Source organism: Manacus vitellinus, unplaced genomic scaffold, assembly GCF_001715985.3.
Source record: "Manacus vitellinus isolate BGI_N305 unplaced genomic scaffold, ASM171598v3 scaffold_14_pilon, whole genome shotgun sequence".
In the NCBI taxonomy this organism is placed as follows: Eukaryota; Metazoa; Chordata; class Aves; order Passeriformes; family Pipridae; genus Manacus; species Manacus vitellinus.
In genome coordinates this window covers 3,280,965-3,297,753 of record NW_021939063.1, presented here as the reverse complement: position 1 = coordinate 3,297,753, position 16,789 = coordinate 3,280,965, and positions in this window count along the sequence as shown.

Here is a 16,789-nt window from a genome sequence, read left to right as displayed (position 1 = left end):
AGGGGAGGGCATTGGGCAGAAAGTGAGTGGATTTGGTCAAAGTGTGGATACTGGTGGAAGCAAACAGAGGGGAGGAGGGGGGATCACCATTGGTGGCTTCCCTTTGGACAGGGAAGCCTGTGGAATATGCCATAGGCTTGTGCTACCAGCTTCCATAATATAAATTTGAGCCATGTGATACCTTTTATTTTCCTACCGCCTGTGTCCTCTGTCTCCTGTGGTCAGGTGAGGAACTCAGTATTATTTTTGAGCATGTTTCTAGCTCTCCTAACAGGCAAAAACCTGAACAAGGTAGTCTAAAGCCAGGAGGCAAATTTAAAGACATTTGAAAAGCTTTTAGCTAAAATCCTCGTAATTTGGGGGTTTCATTCATTTTTATAAAATACTTCTCTCAAGTATTTAATTTTGCCCCCTGGTCTTTCTGCAGCCATCCTCTTATACCCATGCAGCATCCATTTGGCTGTAATTACAGTCGTGTCGTTCAGCTTTCATACACCCCCTCAGACATTCTTCTGGCAAGTGGAATTTTAAATATAAAGCAGGAGTTAATCAGCAGCCAGATTGAAGCGTTGCAGAAAGATAGTGTAGCTGCTTGATATTCCTAAGAACTCTGGTGGCTGCTTTATGTGTGTTTTAAACCACGCTGTGCTTGATGACCTTGTAATGATGAAGTCTGAGGGGAAACAGAGACTGAATCATCACTTCTGAGACTGATGGTTTCGGCAGCGGCTGATGCTCTGTGCGTGGTCACAGCAATATAGCTCTTGTTCAAAGGTCAGTAGGTGGATTTGGCACCAGGCCCAGATACCTACAAACATCTGCAAAGCTGCTGTGGTGGCTGCTGATGAGCAGGATGCAGGAGGAGGGGGAGATCTGGAGCCCGATGTGCTCATTAGCAGCTGCTTTGCCCCCAGTGACTGTGGCTGGGAGCCCTGCCATCCCCCCCTGCTGCTCTCAGGATGTCCCAGGAGTGACATTACCACAAACCCAGTGTCATTAGCTGATCAGCCATTAGAGATGGCTGCAGAAATTGAAATCAGAGATGGGGAGGGGCAGTGTGTTGTTTGAGAAACTGAGTCCCACATCCTCCTGGAGAGCCAGGCACCCGACCCAGCTGATGGGCAGGTAGACCTCAGCTCCAATGTGGGAGCAAAGCATCATCCTGGATGCTCTGCCTGTCCTTTTCTCAAGAGCACGTGACATCCATCATTGCTCCTGTGGCAGGGCAATGAGACACTCAGGGACCACAGTCTCCTAAACCAGCTCTTGGTTCCAGCTTTACAATTCCGAGTGTCACTGGGGACATGGCTCCTTTGTCCTGGGCTGCCCGTGGCAGCCTCGATATTTCCTGGTATCTGACACGTTCCTGGCAGTTTTCAACTCTCTCCCTGGAGCTTCCAAGATTGCCTGATGGCACGGTGCTGTCTCCAGGCTCTCTGCCATGCAGATGAGTCGCCAGCCTCCTCCCAGGTGTCTGCCCCAAGGCTGTGCTGTCCCTCCTGCTGCCAAGTCCTCCACCCCAACCCCACCAGTCCAAACCCCCTGGAGGCTCCTAAAGCCCTGTGCAGGGAAAGCTTTGGGTGTGCTGAGCCCTCTGTGCCTGAGCCTGGACCCCACACCAGCAGTGAATTGCTGGTGTGGTGAGACAGACCTGGCAGCATCCCAAAGAGGAAGTGAGGGCAGGGAATTGAGAGCAGAGTCCCCCCAGCTGCCAGCACTGCCAGCAACATGCCTGGAGGGAGACCAGCTGCTCAAATGGGCAGCCAGTGCCTCCAGGGAAGGAGTCCAAGTCCCAGACAGCCACTGGGAAAGACAAAGATGCATCACCTTGAAGGCTTGTCCTTGGGGATGGCAGCTCCTCTCTGGTCTTGAAATTAAACAACCTGTTCTTTCTGGTTTTCAAAAGATAGCTGAAATATTTTGGATACTTGATTATATAATTAGCTTTTAGCAACTCTGAATACCGTGGCTTAATTATTCTGGATTCCACTGTTAAATAATTAGAGCTGTCTTGTTTACTAGCAAATTTTCTGTTTGTTGCTCGAGGGTGATTTGTTTTGTATTAAATTAAGTACCCAGGGCAAGTGGCATTAAAGTGTCCCAAATGCCAGCAAAGAATTGGGTTTGTTTGTTTTGCCTCTGGGCAGGTTTGAGATGTTCTTGGAATGGACAGTAACTAACTGTCTCTTGGTTTAAGATCCTTCTTTTTCCCCAAAACAAAGCTTTCTTCTGGTTGGGTTTGTTTTTTTTTTTAATTCTTTTTTTTCTTTTAGTGCTTTCTCTTTAATTCTGTGTTGCCTGAATGGTATTTGGAGTTTACTTCCAAGCTGAAGATTGACACAAAAGCTTTGGCTTTGCCTCTGTCCTAACTGGATAATGGAATGAGACTCTCCTCCCCCATGGGATGTACTTGTCAGCTCTTCTACCAGTTCATGGAGTTGACTATTTGTATTTTGGGATCACTATTGCAGCCACAGCTGCTCCAAAATACTTGGTTAAAATTTGTAGGGAAAAGACAAAGATAGAGGGAGGGTCAGGAGTCAATTTGTATGGATCACAATCATTTTTTAAGAAGGTTGTAGGTGGAGAGGAGAGTGTTGAGCCGGCTATCAACCAGGGCTTTTTCCCTGAGCAGTTTTCCAGCCTCTCTTCCCCCAGGCTGTAGCACATGGGGTAGTTGTGACCCAAGTGCAGGACCCAGTTCTGGATCCATTCCCTGGCAGGGGAGTGTTTTTGTGGAGCTCTGTGTGCTCCTCTTCAGGCTGGGGACACAAACCTCTGCCTTCCCCTCCCTGCTGTGCCAAGGCTCCTTTGGCCTTTTCCCATCCCCATGGAGAATCCCAGCAGTCATTAAAATGTATGTTTTGAAGAGCCCAGTTTTTTGTCACCCAGCCAGCTCTAACTACAGCTCTCTGTTGACAAAACCTGTACAAATACATTTTATCAAGAATGTCTTTTGTCTTAGATGAAGAGGAAAATAAAGCCAGAGAAGGAGTTGGCTGCAGAAAGGCCTGTGTCCCTCATTTATAAATGTCTGTGCAGAAAAGAGGGTGAGAGTAAAGTGGCCACCCTTTGCTGCTGGGGTCAGGACCTGGGCTTTTATACCAGGTGCAATAAATGAATTAAAGGCATTTGACACAGTGGAATAGGAACAAAACCATTGCAGTGCCATGTAAAACCTCCTTTCCCTCTCAGTGGTCAGCAACAGCTGCTTTGGAGAAAATCAGGGGAATCCATAGGGATTTATTTCTTTCTCCTTCTACATGGAAATTGATGTGTCACCTATTCATTTGTGGTTTTTTTAAATCCTCTGCAATGTCTATTTAGGTGCCTGGGGAGGGGGAGGAGTGTGTGTCCTCCTCTGGTAAGACTTGGCAGGGAGTTTGGAGTTTTATAAGCCGTGTGCTTACTCAGTTATTTTTAGCCTGTTATTACCAGGCTGCTTTGGATTATTTCATGTGTGATGTCGACTCCTTCCCCCCCAGGCTGTGCAGCCACTCTGGTCTCCCCCTGGAGCAGGCTGGGCTTTGCTGGGAGGAGCTGCCTGCTCCAGGGAAGAGCATCACCCATCTCCCCTCTGCCTTTTGCCAAGCCTGATATTAGGCACCAGTGATGACTTTTGCTCGGTCCCTTGAAAGAATTTTCCCACTCTCTGGTTGCTGGATCCCACTGATAGAGCTGTTAGAGCTCCCAAGCAAAGTCCTGGAGAGTCTCTGCAGCTCTGCTGAGCTGCAGTGAGTGATTGCCTGTGTCCTCTGCCCGTGACAAATACAGGCTCCTACCCTCCTGAAATACTCTCATGCCAACACATTTTTCTTAATTTGCATTGGGCTAAAGCATTGGTACAGTCAGCTCAGTGAAATGGAGTTGCTTGTTAATCCATGGAACTTAATCATGGGGCTGGGCACTGGCTGGGCTGCCTGGGTAATTTACCATGGCAGGTAGTTGTTGCATTTATGGTTTTCAGACAACTGATACTGTTTAGCTGGAAGATAAACCTTTCACAAGCACACAATGATTTAGGAGCCATGGACAAAATGTATGGGAATTGGATATCTAAACTCATTTAAAGACCTTGCTGCATATTGTTATTTCTAAAATGGGGCTATGAGCCAGTTTTCATAGATATTTAAATACTGACAGAAGCACTCAGAATAAAAGTCCTACTAGGTGACTATCTGCATCCTTAAACTTCTAAATTCTTTTATATATATAGCATTTAAATTTCGAGTCCCATTTGTTTGAAATAATTCAATGAGTCCACATTGCTTTTAACAGCTGAATATCTCAGTTCACACAGGTATTTTTGCAAAAAGGTTAAGTATCATAATCATCAGGAGAAGACCCGAAATTTGAATTTATTTGAACTGACTTCTTGAAAACAGTTCTTCTTTCTGTAGCAAGAAATTTTTAAAGGTACAGCTCCATAGAATGATAGATAAAGAATGTTTTTGCCAGCTGTGTGACAAAGTGAACAAGGTCTGCTTTCTTTATAGAATTATAGCATGGTTTTGGGTTGGAAGGGACCTTGAAGATCTAAATCTGGTTCCAACCCCCTACCATGGGCAAGGACTTTCCATGTTACTCAGGGCCCCATCCAAGCAAGAGGATGGGGACCTCTGCCTCTTTTCCAAGAGATAAAGAGATTGGGCAGGGATGCACAAGCTTAGGTGCTCTCTTAGGACTCTCCAGTGCCAATGGATCCATCACTGGGAAATTGCTGTGGGCAGAACTGGGAAGAGGGTGATGCACCCCATTGTTCATGGTGGTGCCCTGGCACTGCCCAGAGGGATTGAAATTGCCAAGGCTGGACCTGCTCCTGCAAAAATTTCCCTTTGAGTTTGGTGCTAACTGGGGGATTTGCCCCTGGAAAAAGCTCCAGTTGAATAAAAAACCAGGTGTTTTAGGCTGAATAGTTTTACACGTGTTTTCTGCTCTGTGGAGCTGCTGAAGGGCTCTCTTTGACTGCAGGCTATAAACTGCTGCACAGTCGTGCCTGTGAATTGCAATAGATTGTTACTAACACTAACTAGAGAAAGATGTGACTTTTTTATTGTTATTTATTTTTTAATCAACCCTTTGTAAGCCTGTGCATACATCTGTCATCAGAGACCCTCTTCCTTTTGCACTTAATGGCATTTGTGCTGCCAGCCTGAAAATTGACTGTACAGAGCTGGCATTTTTCCAGTGTCAGTTTTTCTTCTTGTCAGCTCTTCTCTTCTTTCTTTCTTTCTTTTTTCCCCCTTCTTTCTTTGGTGACAGTATTTCTCTGTTCAGCTTCATTCCATGCTAGACTCTTCCACACCCCAAGCCCCATGTTGGCACTTGGCTGTGTGTGCTCAGCAGAGATAGCAAAGCACGCTTGAAAGTGGCTTTAAATACTCAGACACACAGGAGACATCAGCCAGCAAAGGAAATGTTTAACTGCACAATAATCTGCAGTTCAATGGATTTATGGAAATAAATTTGACTGCAAGTTAGGCCTGAAAGGTATAAAAGTGTGCTGGGAGGAGAGGTTTGTCAGGGGAAAAGTGTGTGAAATGGCTCTGCTGGAGAAGGAAGAGGGTATGTTAGCAGGGCATGAGGACACAGGACGTGGATTTTTGGGCTTTGTTTTGTTATGTATTCATGCATCATGGTCTGGAATTTTTATTTTTCCCTTTCTAACATCAATAGCAGTGTTTGCTATTGGCCTGGTAGCCCATGAACCAGCTTTGTGCTGCTCCTGATGCCTGTACCAGAAGGCTGACACATGCTTGCACGTCCTGTGGTCCTCCAACCTTCCTGCTGTGTTGTTTATGTGGCAAGACTGAGACTTGGACAAGATCTGGACAGAGATCTTGTGTACATCCTGGATGTGGGAGGCTTTAGAGTCTTTTGAGTTCCCAGGGCTGGAGTGTGCATGTCTGGCTTTTCTGTGCTGCTGTGTCCTGGCACAGGGCAAAGGACAAACCCGACATTCTCAGCACGCACAGACCACTGAGGGTGAGGAGAGCAGCCAGAAATGATAGCAAGGCATCTAGGGGAATGGAAAACAGGAGCACCTTTCAGGTTTTAAAGGTGAGAGGTTCAAATATCTCTCGTACCCAAGTTTTTCTACCTGCTCCAGACAAGGCAGTGAGTGTCTGACAGCCTGAGCTCGGAACACGCCGTGAGCTGTCAGTGTGTTAATTCACTCAGGTGAAAAAAAAACAAAACAAAAAGCCTTGCTTGGCCATTTGCCTCAGACCTTTCTGCCTTTGCTTTATTCCACAGGGCAGCCTGTCCAGAGCTGGTTCAGGCTCAGCAGGAGCAGCTGCAGCCCCGCTGCCTTGACAGAGTTTGTGTTTTCTGTGCTCAGATCTGACCCATCTCCCAGCTCCCTGCTCTGGGAAAGCTGCAGGCAGGAGCCCTGCTGCTCCAGTGACACTGAGCTGTTTTCCAGGAAAGGCACTGCAATAAGTGTGAGCAGCTTTACTGCACAGAATTAAATGTATATTGTCCTAAGTGATGATGGTTTGGAGATCTTTACTTTGGCACATTATGGAATTTATGGGGTGTAAAAGCAGTCTCAGAATCAGCAGCACAGAGATCAGAAAACACTGCTGTACGTTTGGAAGTGCAAAGCAATGGATGAGGGTTGTGCTGGGAGAGGTGTGGTGCTGTCAGTCCCTTCCCCAACTGGATGGAAGGTGGGATTGTTGTGGCAAATATAGATAGTCTTGAAATCATCATAAAATGGGTTGGGTTGGCAGAGACTTTAAAGATCACCTTGTTCCAACCCCCTGCCATGGACAGGGCACCTTCCACTAGCCCAGGTTGCTCCAAGCCCCATCCAACCTGGCCTTGGACACTTCCAGGGATGGGGCAGCCACAGCTTCTCTGGGCAACCTGTGCCCATGGCCTCACCCCCATCACAGGGAAGAATTTCCTCCTAATATCCAACCTAAAACTCTTTCAGTACTCTACCAGCTCCTGAGTGGAGCAGCTTGGTCAGTGCCTGTGAATTATCCAGTGAATGATGCAGCTTTTAATTGGGTTCAAATGCTTAATAGCCTATCTGTAAATATCCTGTAAACAGAAACAAACTCCAATAATGGCAGATAGCAGCAGCAGCTGTGCTTAGATCACATTTACATCAAAACAACTCAATGCCTGGGCACTGGGCTGGTGAGTTCACACCCAGCTTGGGGGGTTTGCACATCTGATGGGTTAGAATATTGATGTGGGTTAGAATATTGATGTGGGTTAGAATATTGATGTGGGTTAGGGTATTGATGTGGATTAGTGTTGGTATGGGGTAGGGTATTGGTGGTTTATGCCAGCTGTGTTCACTCCCAGATCTTCTTTCCCCATGAAGTTCCTTCTCTTACAAAGCCTGTGCTGGGTTTATTGTTCCTCCATTGGAACGGACTTATTCTGGACAAAAATGCTGGAAAATTGAAGTTTGCAGCCCTGGGAGAGGTTGATTGTCTCCTCCTGGCTGGTACTCATGTGAGGACAGGGAGGAGGGTGCCCTTACAGGTGAGTTGAGGGCTCCTGGATTCAGGAGTACTGGTGGGACTGAGACTGGGACACCAACGTGTGACAGGGCCACCAGGTCTGGTTCTCTCAGTCACCTCTTGCCTTTTCAGATTCCTTCCTGGCCTTGTAATTTATGGGAGAAAATCAATTATAAACTGATGGATAGGATTTAAGTTTGGCCTTAGGAGTGTGAGGTCTCTGCTGCAGGTGCTCCAGGCAGTGGGAATTTCTCTGTCTTTTTGTTTTGGTTCAATTGTTAAAGCCATGATTCCCCCTAGTACTGCACTGGGTGACCTTTTTTTAAACAGTGTGAGCTTTCCATTTCTGAAATTGGCAATAAAATATTTGAAGCCTGGCAATTTAGGGAAAAATGGGAGTGTTTAATCCAGGCAATGAGAACTGGCAGCAGTATATTGAAATATTGGACTGGTATTTTCTTGCAGATAAAGCTGTAGATAAGAACAAAAATAAATTGATTTTCCGTAGTGTCTGTGGCAGCAAAACCTCTTTTCTTTGGAAGACTTTCTAACTCTCCCTGAAATTTGGAGATAAAAGAAGGCTTGGGAAATAACTCAGCAGAGTCCTTGATGCACCCACACCCCAGCAGATGGGAATGGGTCCTGGTGGGGAGAGAAGGAAGGGTGAAACCAGCAACATGGATATGGCAGGATGGAAATGTCCGATTTGGGAATGTCTGTGGGGTGATGATGGGAACATTTTGGCATTAATAGAGAATTCAAAGACAGTTGCTGGCAGAAAGAAACTTAAAATAGCCCAAACAGGTAAAATTAGCAACAGTAGAGGAAGCAGCAGAGATTTCAAAAGGAGGCACTTGGGAAGCAGGGACAATAAAACTCAGTAAACAAAATGCAAAGCTATTTGGAAGGTGGGTAGACTCTTGAGAGGTGTTTCTGCTGTGGAAAGACTCATTCTGCATCTGTTTGTGCATTTAAAATGGCCCAGGGCAAGATTCAGAGGAGGATTTAAGTGTTGCAGCAGAATTTAAGCCTTTGTAGAAAGCACCTCCTCACCTTGAGCCTCCAGTTGCCTGCTGGATGCAGAGGATGAGTTCTCTTTAGATTTATCACTTTGCATTGTAATTAAATGAATGAACAGGTCTCATGCTTTCCTTGGCTCTGCTGTAGAACACCTTCCAGTCTGGAACCATAGGAATACTCCATTTATTGTTCAGCTTTACCTCACCTTCAACACAGCACCTGTTGGTGAGAGTGGCCCTGCAGGAGCTTTTCCTGAGGGAAATTTCATCTCAGGGTTTTCTTTCCTCAGAATGCTCCATTACTGTGAGGACTTACCTGGGAGAAGAAGCTGAAGAAAAGCTTTTTTCAGCTTTTGGCAGCCAATAGGTTCCCACATGCAGATTTTACAGTAAGAATAAATTATTCTAGTAAAAAATCCTACAAGAAATTAAGTTGGTGTTAAGTGTGGATGAATTATTATCTTCTTTAATCTCTGTTTAGGCTGTGTAGGGAAGAGGCTACGACCCAAATGTGCAAATTAAAATGATTATCATGTATATATTTTTCATGATGGGCTTTAGTTGCTATTCCCTTTTCTAGGGTAAAAGCTTTCACCTCTTCCCTACCCCAATATCTGCATTTGTATTTGATTTTCCCCTGATTTCCCAAGGCCAGCTGCCCAAGCCATATCCCAGACTTGCAAGCCTCAGTCATGCAGAACAGAGTCTGAATTCCTGAACTATCCCATCAGTTCCACTGGGGCAGTTTACAGAAGAATTGTTGCAAGAAAAGTCTGTATTTTCCCTGTCCATCCAATTACCTTTGTGAAAAAAAACCTTTTGGTTTTTTTTTTTTTTGATCCATTGCTTAAAGCAGTTTTGCCACTCTGGATGGGTCCAGTGAACTTCACAGCAATTCTGCTGTTGTAAATGTTGTATTACCTGCACTGAGAAATCCATAGTTGCTTTACAGTTTAATTACTTGTTATTATGATGTTAAGAATTAGTTAAGTTGCTTGAGAATAATGTACTTAAATTGTGTTACAAGCACGGTTTTGGCACTGGTTCTGAGGTCTTTATTTATGTAGCTGAGTAGTTTCCTTGACTGTGATCCAGGGTTTGCCTGAGCCCCAACCTGAGTGCTGCAGAATCAAACCCCATATCTTTGTGGTAGGTTTTGAAGCTGTGACATTGCCGTGTGTGCTGCACGACAGCTGTCAGTTTTATATGAATGGTATAATCTATTGAGAGCTTTGATATAAACACTGTAATTGATGTGTTTATGACAAAGAATTGTAGCACTTAGTGCCGGAGGGTTGAGCAGTGTCTGAGCAGCAATTCTCCAACATTCCCATTTATTTCTCCCACACTCTTGTTTACCTTGTTTACCCACATCCTGGAACATCAAGGAGCTGTTCCACTCAACTCAGGCCACTGTGCCTAAAACATCAGATTTAAATTATATGACTGAAAGCAAATTCCTGGGCAGAGGGGAGGGCTGTGCTGGTGCTACTATTTCTCTTCAAAATCAAGTTGTTTCAACCCTGTTTTTTCTGGTGCTGTGTCAAAGGATATTTCAACATGCCTTTCAATAAGTACATTATTCTCAAGCAATTTAACTAATTCTTAGCATCATAATGGTAATATAACTAATTCTTTCCATCATAACAGCAGCAGTGGCTGGCTGGTGTCTCAGCAGGGACCCTGGAGTGGCTCAGAGGGGCAGAGCTGGGGGGCTGCAATGTCCCAGTGAATTGGTGGTGTTTTGGTGGAGTGACAGGGAGGTGAGATCTGGGTGGGACAAAACACATGGACCCCCATAAAAGTGCTATGGAGAGTGGATGCATGGGGAAAGCAGGGTCAGGAATTCTGCTCTGGTTACAGCTCAGGTCTGACCTGGTGTAGGTTTAGTCTCATGTACCATGCACATTAAACACAGGAGGGTCTGTAGGGCATCTCTCCAGAGCCCCCAGAGGTGAGGACAAGCCAGCCTGATGGGCAAGGGGTGCAGAATGACTGTGAGGTTATTTAGGAAGCTGCTTCTGACCACCCTTAGTGCAGTTGCCATTCTGTGACCGAGGGATGGCATACCCAGCAGCAGAGCCTGGGAAGGCAGCCGAGGTGGAATGCTGCTGCAGTTCCTCTGACATGGCAGTTCAAGAGCAATTAGCACCCCTGCCAGGGCTTGGCAGGGGACAACAGTGGGGAGGTGACAGGTCTGCTCACAGTCTGTGCCCCTCTGGGCGGTCACCGGGCTTGTGAGGAGGGACCGTGGCACTGCTGCCACCACCCCCAGCTCAGCACAGCCCAGGCATGGAGGGCTGCTCCTGCTGCACTCAGTCCCAGCATCATTCCATGGGCAGACAGCAGGGATGTCCCTCTCCCTCACCAGGAGTGGGAAGGTGGCCAAGAGGAGCAGGGAAATGTGTGGGTATTTGACAGTACGTGACTCCCCGACTGCCCTGGGTATTGTATCTGCACTCAGCTCTCCTGACCGTGTGCTCAGCTCCTGGCACTGCCTCCAAAGGAGTGTTTCCAGACAGGCTCACGGTGGTACCATCTGTTGGAAAGGGTATTAACTCCTTTTGCAGGCCCTCAAGCCAAATTTGTGCATGAAAAGTAGTGACCCAGTGGCACATATGCTACTGCAGGTGAGACTCTGCCTTTAAGTTTCTGAAAACAAAGCCACAAATGGCCACAGATTTTGATGGTTCTCTAAAAGTTGTGCCACCTCAGTGCTGGGAGTGGGGAGCACTCCTGGTTCTTCTGGGAGTGCTGCTGCTGCAGCCAGTCGAGCCTTGCACAGCATCACCAGCCCCAAATGGGTGATTTGTGTTGAAAGCAGTGTCAGTCAAAATGGTTGATCCCTGCAATGTTGTCATCTGTTTGAAAATAACCTTCCAGCATGCAAGTATAGGTTCCTGCTTCAGAGGGGAGCAAAAGAAGGAACGGAAAATTGCCTTCGTGCCAGATTCAATATCTGCATCTCAGACTTTGCCAAAGAGGTTTGTTGTTTATGGCAGGAATATTCATCAGTTGACATGGACATACTAAGCTCACCAAGTACAACAGTGAACCACAATCTGCACTGGAGTAATTTTGAAATGCTTTCATGCTGAGGGAAGTAGTTTGTATTATATTTAAGAGTTAAATGCTGAGTTTCTCCAGTGCCGTTTCTGGGATTTCAGATATAAAAATGGAAATACTTTATTGGAAACTTAATGGGAAGAGCAGTGCTGTATACAAGAACCCTAAAGAACTTACTGTCACCAGGCAGCTCTCAGGATCACAGTTTATGGTGCTTAAAAAGCAGAATATACGATGAGGTCTTCTAGAATTCCATTAATAAGGATGTATTTTTGACCAGATGAAAAACTAAATGCAAAATAACATTTTATAATTTAACTCTTAATGGAAGCCCATTTAGGGGCCAGGTACTGCCTTATTGCTGTTGGCATCTGTATTTGAAGGGGTTGGTCAGTGTGTCTGACCTGGGAGAGTTAATCACACATGCAGAGCACTGCTCTGATCAAATCCTCCTGTTCTGCTTTTGGGCAAGCAATCCTCACTCCTGAAATGCCAGACCTCCAAAATACTGCTAGAGATGCAAGTTTTTCTTTCTTGGGCTACTTTGGGGAAAGAACAGGACATTTATCCGAGACTTTAGAGTCAGAGCCTGTGAAAAGGGTTAAATCTGGGCAGGGAGATCTCAGTAGATATTTACTGGTTTTCCACTGAACCTGCCCTTCCCCAGCCCAAAGAACAAATCCAGCGGTAAAAGAACAGCTGAAAGCTGTCAGGCTTTAATACCCACAGATAAGGTCATTCCTTGGGGGAGAGCTGCTGAAATGCATAATAATATAACCAGGAACTGTAAAAGACACCGAGATATATTAAAAGATAAAATAAAGCAGACTGAAGTTCAAACAGAGAAAAAATCTAAGCTTTATATGGTGAAAGGGAAAATATTCTCACAGATAAGTGGAGGCTCTTGAGTGAGGAAGTGTCTGAAAGGCCTGGGAAGCTGGTGAAATCCTTGGGGATGAGCGTTTGAAGACTTACATGATGTGGATAATGGAAGGGGCGGGTTGGGAGAGGGAGCCCAGCAGAGGCTGAACTCACCTGCTGCAGTGGGAGGGGGGGTCTGGAAGGGCAGGAGGGACTGAAAAATCACTGTGGCCAAGTGGAGGAGCAGCAGGTACCTGGGGAGCCCCCCAGAATAACCCTAAAAGCCAAGAAGCCTCCTGCTGAAGTGGAGTCTCACTCCTGGTGTGGCACAAACACCGAAGGCTAAGCTGCCTCTGGGGTCTGGGATTTTTCTCTGATGTAGTTTGCAATTTTTTGTGTTAAAATTGAGAAAGTTTGAAATGGATTGTGGGTAAAAGTATCAGTTTTGAAGGGATTCCTCTAGTGAGCCTTGTTGGATTAATGTTGGTACTCTGTTGTTGCTTTTTGTCTTCAACTTGTGGGTTTTTTTAATGCAGCATCAAACTGCAAATCCCCTCAGTGGGACTTAGCTTGGTGTGAGCCCAGTCTGAAAGCTACAGCTGAGAGCAGCACATGTTTGATGAGGTGTCAGTACATCCACCCCCACTGGGAAATGAGCCTGGTGCTCACTGGTTTTAGCTGGCAGGCCTTAGTTAAAACCCTTCCCCATGGTGTGTGTGAGTCCGAAGGAAGCTCCAGTGCTGGATTTTCACACCATCTGAGGGGGCTCTTGTTAGTGCTCACCTGGGGTGTGCAAGGCTGTGCTCTTGGATGTGTTGAACAGCCTTTTTAATCTGTTATTTGTGCAGGGGCCAAGAAACTCCAACCCATGGTGGTGGCTCAGGGCTCAGCACCACTGGCTGGGCTGGGAGCAATTCTTTTGGGAAGATGGTGGCTTGGGGGTCCTGGGAGAGAGTGCCAGGAGTTTGGAGTCAGCAATCTGGGGGGGAATCTTCTGATTTCTCAGAGAGCGGAGGGCTGCCAAGATCTCTCAGCACTGGGATGGGAGCAGGTTATGCTTTACAGGAAGAATTCAAGGATCAGTCTTACCAATGAAATAACCCGTATTTAGTCTAATACTGTGAAGTTTTACTAGTTCTATGGTTCAAGACACAAAAGTGATTATGAGCTGGAATTGGTGAAAATGAGCTTCTTAAAAGTGACATTGCAAATAGAATTACAGAGTTGGGAGTGTTACAGCCTCCTAATAAAACTTTTTGGTCCTGGCTAAGTGGTGTCCTGGCCTTTTCAGGCTGCAGATTGTTCATATTCCTCTCTGAGCTCTTCCCTGCTGCCAAAACAGCCCAGGACCCCCTCCTTCCCTAACAGTTCTCTATTTTCTTCTTTACCTGAAAGGAAGCTTGACAGTTCTCAAACAGACTTAGATATATTTTGTAGTTTTAACATGAATTGTTGTGCTCAATGTGTATGTACTTGCCAGTAATAAAGAGGGTGAGGGAATGAAAAACCTACATTGCTGCTGCATTCTCTTCCCTCCCATCCAGGGTGGTGTGGGAGGGATTACTTTCCTGAGACAAAATTGCAACACATGAAATCCCACACTGAGCCCTTCAGTGCGTTTTTCTTACAGGCAAAACAAACACAAAGAAGAACAGGAACAAAACTCACTTCGATTTTTTCTTAGTGTGTTTTTCATGTACCAACTTTTGTCAAGCAAAAGGGACTTACAAAGGGAAAGCAGAGGGAGAACTGTTAAAAAACCTACTTATATGCCCATAAAATTCAGTATGTCTTAGTCCTTCCAATACTATTCCTCCTCCCTGAAGAGCAGGGCAATGTGGCTAAATTACCTATCTGGATTATTTATAATTATCAGAACTAAAGCATTAGTGAAGGAAGGAGAAAACACAGTGCAAACAATCCCTGCTTGGCTGTGCTCACTGCATCTCCTGAACACGTCCTGCTGCTCTTCAGGGTCTCTTCATGCAGCAGAGGACTCCAGCAGGACCAGTTTCGCTCCCTGGGTTCTGTCTATAGCTGTTCTTCCCAAATTTGAGTACATTTTGTCTAGACAAATCTCACTTTTGACTCCAATCTTAGACTTCTCCTAATTTCAACTATCCTGCAATTTTTAGCATCGCTTTCTGAAGGCAAGGAAACCACAGTTAAGTGGGATTTAGTAAAAATGGGTCCTCTACAAGCAGAGATGCTCTGACAGTAAAATAGATTTACTGAAATGTCTTTGGAAGTAGAGAAGTCATCAATGATGTTGTTGTGTATTCAGTGTGTCCGTTTTGTATTCAGACAGCTCAGCCCCAGCTACTGCAGAAAAGCTGTGGAATTACCATTTGCAGATAAATCTTGTGTCTAAATTGTATTTCTTGGTTGCTAATTTTACTAATTAAAATATCTATCACCCATGCAGGGCCCCAGACTGATTTAGAACAGGAAGATGACTGTCTGTAATTTAATGAGGAGTTGTACATGAGCAGCAGATTCTTTCCTGGATGGCTGTGCTGAAATTCATCCCTGTGTTGGGACCAGGATGTTCAGTGTGTGCTGGGGGGATTGGGCCAATAATGCACTTTCTTATGGAAGGGTTCAGTAATGTTGTCACTGAGGGTGTTGTTCTACATTGGAGGAACCTGTGTTGACAGGGCAAGGGGTAAAGGTTTTAAACTAAAAGAGGGTTGATTCAGATTTGGCATAAGGAAGAATTTGTTTAGGACAAGGGTTGTGAGGCACTGGCACAAGTTTCCTAGAGAGGTCATAGAAGCACCATCCCTGGAAACATTGAAAATGAGGTTGGACAGGGCACTGAGCAACCTGATCTGGTTGAAGATGTCCCTGCCCATGGCAGGGGAGTTGGACTAAATGACCTTTAAAGTTCCCTTCCAACCCACATCATTCTAAGATTCTGTGATTGTAATTCATACTTTGGAGCTTCAGACAGTGAGACCATAAGTACAAAGCAGTCTTTGCCTACAGCACTGAGGTTTAAGGACAATGTTTTTCATGGTACTTCTCATGAGATTCCTGTTTGCTTGTCCCCTCAGGGAGGAGGGAGTGGGGGAGAGGGTCTGTCAGGAGCTGAGCAGAGCAGAGGTTTGCAGACATTGTCCTCTGTAGGAGTTGTGGCTTCACAGGCAGCACGATGCTGCTCTCCCTGTGCAGGAGCAGGGGACAGGCACAGGTGCTCTTCACCTCAGGACACCATTGGCACCATGGAACACTCCCTTTCCCATTGGGAATTTCCCCACCTTTGTGCCCGTGCTGGCTTTAGGTGCCAGGAAATCTCCCATGTTTTCTGCTCTGCCTCTGCATTTCGGTGGGAACCAGCATTCCCTGTGCACTAGTGTGCATCATCAGTCTTTCAAAGATGCTTGATTTCTGTTTGATTCTTAATTATTATAATAGTTAAGGCACTTAACATGCTTTAGTGATTTACCTCATTTAATTGGATGTAGTGATTAGAATATCTTTTATATTGCCCTCACTGCGGTTTTAATTTAAGATTATAATCTCACGGTTCTTTTCAGCTCCTCTGGCTTTCATTTAGATACTGCTTTTCTTTTCTGATTTCATTTTGTTTATTCATTTTTCCTGCTGATTCAGTAAACATGCTGCTAGGAGGATTTCTCAGGAAACCTGAGTGTGGTTATAAATTCTTTCATTTAGTGTAGACACTAATGAATTAAAAAAAATATGAAAATGATGCACGAGACTGTAGTCAGCCTCTGGAGTTGTCTGTTGCTTTTTGCTGTAATTTATTTGAATTAAAAGAAAAAAAAAAGGAAAAAAGAAAAGAAAGAAATTATTCTCTTGATGGGGCATGTGAAATAAGGAGATGTAAAGTGATAATGTTACATTCTCTTATGTGTGTTTTGTCCTCCCTTAGCAGATGGATGATGTACAGATTAAGATTTTAACATTATGACCCAGTGTGTGATATTTTGGTGTTGGTCCCCAGTGTGGGAATTGCTCTCTGGTGAAGGGAATTGAAGTCTGAGGCTGTAGGTTCAGCCCCCCCTGCCCTGTCCTGAGGACACCAGCACAGGCACTGGGGAGGAGGATGGAAAGGAAGGAGTGCTGGGAACTGGGCTTGAAAACCTAATTTTTGTGATTTGAGGAACAAACAAGCACTTCTCTGCAGGGACAGTGGTAGATTCTCCAAATTGGTTTGAAATGTAGAGTAGCATGTTCTTTTTTCCTCTTGGTGATGCACAAAATGACACAGATCATCCAGCTGGTTTGTCACTGTAGAAATATATAGTATCTTTATTTTTTCTCTATTCTGGTGCCAAATCCCGAGAGTCCTCCATGACTATAGTGCTCCTTTCAAAGGGGAAGGGCCAACACAGG